A 6852-nucleotide genomic window follows, 5' to 3' on the forward strand; every position below is an offset into this window, starting at 1 on the left:
AGGGACCAGACTACAAAGGCCATCAGTCCCTTGTTCCACAGCCATAAAATCCCACATGGAATAAAAAAATAAGCAATTGAGAGGACAAGGGACGACACAGAACCAGAAAGACACAAAGACCAGACAAAAGGAATTAAAAGCACACAGAGTGTGACAGTGGTTGGCCGACCATGAAAACAAAAAAGAAAAAGCCAACCACCAAGAAACACACAACGCTCCCTCATACAACCGTAGCAGTTTCCTGTTGATTCTCGTGTGTCTATTTGGCTCCCTGGCTGACTAGCTGCCCTCGCATTCCGCCTCTTGGTGCTAGCGCAGTTTCCCTGCGGTTCATTCTGTGGGTCTGTTGCATTAAGCTTAAAATGATGCCTCAATAACAAATAAATAACGATTGAAATGTTTGCACAAAACAAGAACTCTATCGAGTACAGGATGAGAATGAAATGAAACTTCCTGGCAGATTAAAACCGTGTGCCGGACCGATACTCGAATTCGGGACATTTGCCTTTCGCAGGCAAGTGCTCTGCCAACTGAGCTACCCAAGCACGACTCACGACCCGTCCTCAAAGCTTTACTTCCGCCAGTACCTCGTCCCCTACCTTCCAAACTTCACAGAAGCTCTCGTGCGAACCTTGCAGAACTAGCACTCATTCTGAGACTGAAAGATTAACAGCTGCCACCACTGCTGGGCATTGGACCCGGGCGGTGATGTAGGCGTGGCTGGGGACGCCGTCAGACAGAGGTCACATGGCAACTCGGGGGAGTCACGGTCGAAGGATACAGGACACCGAGTGGATTGGGAGTCGTCCTTGGTCACTGGAGACCTGAGCGCACAACACTCTAGTGGGAGCCCGTGAATATGAAACTCCAATGGCAGGAAACTTTACAAACATTAATTTAAACGGAAGTGGTTCATACTAGGTTGTAACAGTTTGTGGGAATATGAAATGGAAAGATCACATTGACTCAGCCACAGGTAAAGATGGTGTCAGATTCGGTTTATTGGTAGTATGTTGAGAAAATACGGTGCGTCGCTGTAAACCAAATAGGATTGGCGGGGAATACTGAAGTAGTGTAAAGAATCGCAGCACGAATAGTCATAGGTTTATACTAGTCATAAGTTTGTTTGACTCATCGCATGGCGTTACGGGAATGCTCGAAAACCTGAAATTTGAGACACCAAATATTTCGTGCAAACCTGTTTACAAAGTAGTAGGAGAGAAACCTGAGAATACACGACTACTGCGTCTTAGGGTCTGGGAAGGTGAGATTAAACTAATCACAGCGCTCCCAGACCCATTCAGCCAAATATTCTTTCCACAGTCTATATGCTAATGGAACTGGAAGACACATCAACTACCTGGGGTGCACTTCGCAGTCGTTTGGAGACAAAGCGCCAGCCGCGGTGGTCTAGCGGTTCTGGCGCTTCAGTCCGGAACCGCGGGACTGCTACGGTCGCAGGTTCGAATCCTGCCTCGGGCATGGGTGTGTGTGATGTCCTTAGGTTAGTTAGGTTTAAGTAGTTCTAAGTTATAGGGGACTTATGATCTAAGATGTTGAGTCCCATAGTGCTCAGAGCAATTTGAACCATTTTTTGGAGACAAAGCATAATTACGTGTTGTGGCACAATCAGCACACCGGCAACTTGAAGTCATATTCCAACAGGATGGGACACTAACTCACTAGTCCTAGAATATCTGTAAACTTCTGGATGAAAAGGTTCCAGATAGGTGGAAGGAAGACAGTGTTTAACGACCCGTCGATATCGATATCATTATAGCTGAAGCACAAGCTCGGAATATTTCCATGATGGGGAAGGAAATCAGCCGTGCCCTTTCAAATGAAGCATCCCGGAATTTGGCTGGACAAATCTAGGAAAATCAGGTGAAACATAAATGTAGATGGACGGACGCGGATCTGAACCTTCGTTCTCCCGAATGGGGGTTCGGTGTATTAACTAATGCCCTAACTCGCTCTGTCCAGGTAGGTGGATTGGGCGAGATGGTCTGATTCGGTGACCGCTACGATCATCTTACCTCACAGCGATAGAATTTTTCCTATTGGGTTTTGTATACGATCAGGTGTACCGAACGAAGGATACAGAACTAAAAGATTTGAAAAAAAAAAAAAAACGATTTCGCAATGCATTGAACGCATTTCCGTGGACCTCCTGAAACATACGTTGAGATAAATTGAATACTGAGTGAATGTAGCGTGTGCCACTATGGGTGCACACATCGCCGTGTGTGAATGAGAAAACGAAACTTTAAAGTGTTATTTTGTCAGATTTTTCATACCAGCTGTCACTACCTAGTATAGTTCTGAAGTTACTAAAAACTGAATTTGTAATCGTAATTTATGGACACCCTACGTATTTAATCCGCACCTATGCACAATCACGAATAACATTTATCACTTACTGTAGCAGCTAGTAAAACATATAAATGAAAGCGCGATGGTGCGCAGATAGTGCCGACTGCTGGGGCTCAGTTTCGCACGTGTCTGCTGCCACCCCAGACAGGGCAGTGATCTGAGGCGGCAGCCTGTACCTCTGGGCCCAGCAGGTTGCCGTTGATGCGCAGCGAGAGGAGGCTCAGCCGGTCCCCGACCGCCGCCAGCGCCGCCACGCCTCGCGCCGTGATGTCGTTGCACATCACGTTCAGCCGCCGCAGCGAGTCGTGTTCCTGCGCACCACAGCCACCACTTGAGTTGTAAGACTGCTGTAGATACGGTAGACTACCGTAAGCAAGCGTAGACTACGGTAGATTCCCTAGTAGCCGTGGTCAGGTTAAGATCGCAACCGCGTTTACGTTAGGTGTTTTGCATACCTATCGGACCTTGCCTCACTTGGTTCTCTTTGTTTGGGTATGCGATCCGTGTCCTATTACGTAGATTCTCCTAGAAATCAGAAGCGACCAACTGCCTAGAAACTGAGTGAGGATTGTAGAAAGGGTCGCATAACACACGGAACACTTTTGTTCTACATAGTTATTCTCCTGTCTGTTTTTTAATAGTTAGTCTCTTGTCTGTTACTTAAGGGGGGTAGGACGTCAAACGGGATTCATACTCGTAGCAGTGGAAGTTCAAAAACATAACAAAATAATTTTTTTTTACATGTGAAATTTAATCATTTTGCTATCGGTACACTTTTCTTAATATGTAAGAGAGACTGTTCGATGAATTTTGCACAGCATACAAACCATACTTGCAGGTGTCTGAAACTCTAGAATCTATTTAATTTATGAAAAATGAATGACCTGTTACGTTTTAAACTTTATTTTTAGAAAGAATCAAATTTTGTGGTTAATTATCTCAATTTGTACCACATTTTTTAATAGATTTGGAAAATTCTAGAGTTTCATACACCTGTAAGTATGGTTTGTATGCTGTGCAAAATTCATCAAAGAATCTCTCTTACTTGTGAAGAAAAATGTACCTATAGCAACAAATGCAGCCAATAGTAAGCGGAAAAAAACGATGAAATTTCACATGTAAAAAAATTTATTTTGTTATGTTTTCGAACTTGGCAACGGCCTTTCCGCAGTGGATACACCGGTCCCCGTGAGATCACCGAAGTTAAGCGCTGTCGGGCGTGGTCGGCACTTGGATGGGTGACCATCCAGGCCGCCATGCGCTGTTGCCATTTTTCGGGATTCACTCAGCCTCGTGATGTCAATTGAGGAGCTACTGGACCGAATAGTAGCGGCTTCGGTCAAGAATACTATTATAACGACCGGGTGAGCGGTGTGCTGACACCATGCCCCTCCTATCCGCATCCTCCACTGAGGATGACACGGCGGTCGGATGGCCCCAGTAGGCCACTCGTGGCCTGAAGACGGAGTGCTTTGAACATCCACTGCTATGAGTGCGAATCCCGAATTCTTCCTGGTCATGCTGACAAAGTTTTATGAATTTATTTGTAAAAGTATAGACAGTGGAAATTAAAATGTCCTGTGGTGCCTCTCCTGCTCCAAGTCGGCCCGTTTGACATCCTACCCCCTTAAAAAGTAAACAGTTCTTAGAGTAAAGCTCCAATTTTCAATGTTTAATTCAGGTTAAATTCGAAAATTGATGATTTGTAATTGTAACAGAATGATGTTGCAATAGAAATTTTAAACCAATACAGATTTATCTGTATAAATTGTACTACCATCAAAAGTAATTGCTTTGGTTACATAAAAGATTGCCTAATTTTTATTACTTATAGAATGCAATTTACATTTTACAATGATATAAAACATACAGTGGACAAACACTGAACAATGTGCGATTCTACAAACAAACAAAGAGAAGTCTTTGGCTCTCAGTTTCTATCTCACACATTCATTCACTTTTTACCCTGTCAGTGCATGTCGTTTCGCAGTGTCGGTAGAGCACAACTCTAGCTACCACACCACTAACCAGCAAGTACTTTATCCGCAATGGACAATCCGTTACGGCTGCGAGAGATAACCCAGTTGTGTTGGTGTGGTCTTTAGTCCGAGGATAGCCACAGTAACCTGAAAGAACACTAAGAATGAGATTCCCGTCCAGCAGCCCATTCCAGCGTGCAGAGACTTACGCAGAATCTGTTCCTATGCGTTTCTTGACTTTGTCGTATTAGTTATTAATATTTGTGTTTCGTGTAATTTTAACGCGTTTAGTGAGAAAGGGTGTCGCGACAGATTTAAAAGGTGTGCTGCGGGAGAGTCCGTACCGCCATGTGAAAAAGCCTGTACGTGCCGACGGTAGCTGGCTGGAGCGGGTCTAGACTGATCATCCTTCAGTTTGCAGACATACGGTACATGTAATGTTGAGCTCCGCGTACAGAGCACAGTTTTAATTTACTCTCCTTGAAAACGTAGCCGAACAGTGCAGACATTCCACGGTGTCAGCTCACACCGACTTTACATGTAGCACATTTTCCGCCTGTTTCTGTGAAGTGTTCACTGTAATCACTGACACATCTACTCTTCGCTTCATAAAAAGAAATCAGTGATGCATCAGTATAGATATAAATTAAAAAATCTGCGAGTATTATTAGTGCTGCACAATATTCGCCCAATTAAATATCATTAGTTACGTGTAACACATGTTGTCCATGCCAGTAGAGATAGGATATCGTTGGACAATGGCTCTATACGGAATTCAGTTTGGAGAGTATTTTTACATGACTCAACTGCAGTGTGGGAGACCGCCGTAACCCTTGAGACGGGCACGAGACTCACCGGGTTTTTCTGAAGACGTGAACTGCACGGCTGGGAGATTCCGTCCGTCGGCGGCCGTAGGGGTATGAGGGAATTTTCCCACAATGCTTAGAGTGGTGGTCAGTAATGCTTTCATTTCACTGAGTATCACGGGCTTTCCTGCGATGTCTCGGCAATTTTAGGTTACCATTTGTTTTGCCAGACAGTGTCGCTGAATAGAAGGTTCTTATTAGTTGTAGCTGAAAGTTAAATACGGACACGAGACTATTAAAGAGGTAACTGAATTCTGCTATTTCACAAAGAGAATAGTCGGTCGCTGTGGCCGAGTGGTTCTAGGCGCTTCAGTCCGGAACCGCGCTGCTGCTACGGTCGCAGGTTCGAATCCTGCCTCGGCTATGGATGTGTGTGATGTCCTTAGGTTAGTTAGGTTTAAGTAGTTCTAAGTCTATGGGACCTCAGATGTTAAGTCCCATAGTGCTTAGAGCCACCTGAACCATCATCAAAGAGAATAGATAAAGAAGAAAGGAGAAAGAAAGACATAACTGCAAGGATTGCAAGGTAAGGTAAGGTAAAGTCGTGTGGCCTTTTTGGCTGGGAATTTCCCCAGAGGCTCAGGCGCCAAGTGGCAAAGGTATCTTAATTCGCACCGTGATCCAGCAAAAGGGGAGTGTAGTTAAAGGCGAGGAGTGCGCGAAAAGGGTTTGTGATGTTGATGTCGACTAATGAGACAAAAGAGGGGGTGGGGCCAGGACCTGGCTCGTAATCTAGTCATCTCTTATAGCACCAGGTTGGAGGCCGAGCTTAACGTTCCGTCTTAAGAACAGATCAGGACCTGCAGTATCTTCACTGTGCGGAGAAAAAATGGTCCAAATGGCTCTGAGCACTATGGGACTTAACTGCTGAGGTCATCAGTCCCCTGGCACTTAGAACTACTTAAACCTAACTAACCTAAGGACGTCACACACATCCATGCATGAGGTAGGATTCGAACCTGCGACCGTAGCGGTCACCCGGTTCACTGTGTGGAGAGGACAGGGGTTTAGTCCAGAGAATTAGCAAGTCCGCTGGCTTCTCACCTTGCGAACCACATACTCGAAATAACAATTTCCGTCTACCCAAGGATTCGAGCTAGCTTTCTCCTCTTTTGGCGATTTAATGACATTGGTCTCGGAAGCGAGCTTGCTGTTCCCTTACAACTGTAAAATTCCACTGTAAATGCGACTTTATGAGCTTCACAGAGATAACGGACTGTTTTTCAACCTTTGGTGCCGAATACTAAAGTCACTGTGAATCAGATGTATGAAAGGTGAGTGAACTTACCGAGTTACTGCTAGAGAACCTTACCCTGAAGAAATCGGCGAAGATCTCGACACCGTCGTCGCCAATGCTGTTGTAGGCGAGGTCGGCAGCGACGACCTCTGGATTCTGCGCCAGATACTCGCAGATGGCGGGCACGTGCTCGCGCGTCAGGCGGCACCTGAGAACGCAGCACCTCGCGTCACCCTAGTCAAGTGTCTGCAGGCGGGAGAGTTTCACAACGAAGTAGGTGGGCCGCGAGCGCAGACTGAATGCAGCGACAGCGTTGTGAAAATGTTTTAAGAAGTTCAGGGGCGCTAGCGATATGATATCAGTTAAACGGAAACTACGGCGCTGCAGTCATGGACTG

General features: G+C 45.5%; 1 pseudogene; it reads left to right on the forward strand.

Annotated features, from left to right (window-relative positions):
- The first annotated feature begins 3525 nt into the window (after positions 1-3525).
- On the forward strand, positions 3526-3643 carry LOC126237663 (5S ribosomal RNA; annotated as a pseudogene).
- Positions 3644-6852: the final 3209 nt, after the last annotated feature.

Source organism: Schistocerca nitens, chromosome 2 (assembly GCF_023898315.1).
Source record: "Schistocerca nitens isolate TAMUIC-IGC-003100 chromosome 2, iqSchNite1.1, whole genome shotgun sequence".
Lineage (NCBI taxonomy): Eukaryota > Metazoa > Arthropoda > Insecta > Orthoptera > Acrididae > Schistocerca > Schistocerca nitens.